Here is a 688-nt window from a genome sequence, read left to right as displayed (position 1 = left end):
TTCCTGTTACAACATATCTGTCAAGTTATTCATTCATCATTAGCAAAAATAAAATACCTATTTTAAAAATATTATTTAATTAAGACATTTTATAAGTATCACAGTTTTAAAAAATGAATTTAAATGCTACAAAGCATCTCTTCTTCAAGAGGAGAACTATTTAACACTGAAAACTCAGGGTACAGTATTAGACAGCTGAAGGGTACTAACTTCTGACACCACTTCTGCTGATGTGCAAAGCACTGCCTGATGACACTCCTGAGTTCAAGGTCAGTTGTTCATCCAGTTAAACTCAGTTGTCTTCAGGTTCACTCATTTTTCTGCAGAAAAAAGCCTGAAACTTTCAGTCCTCAGTAAGTTACACAGCATTTCATTTTAGGAAGCTAAAAGTAAGAAGGTGCATGGGAGAAATTGAGCAGCTGTGCCAAAGCAATCCGGCCTCTCATCCACTCAGAGGAATTCACCAGCACCGTGTCTCACATCAACTGACTCCATGGAAACCAGTAAATTCAGAAGGAATACATAAAGCTTGTGCTAATAAATGAATGCTGTCTTTTAATTTTCTTCATTAACTTTTACAAAGCAACCCATACCTCATGCATCGTGTTACGTTTGTCAGCATTTTTACAACTGATTTGTAAGGTTAATACTGCGCAGGGGCAACTGGAATATATACATATTAGGAAAG

Source organism: Mesitornis unicolor, unplaced genomic scaffold (assembly GCF_000695765.1).
Source record: "Mesitornis unicolor isolate BGI_N332 unplaced genomic scaffold, ASM69576v1 scaffold47267, whole genome shotgun sequence".
NCBI classification, from domain to species: Eukaryota; Metazoa; Chordata; class Aves; order Mesitornithiformes; family Mesitornithidae; genus Mesitornis; species Mesitornis unicolor.
This window is presented reverse-complemented; position numbering follows the sequence as displayed.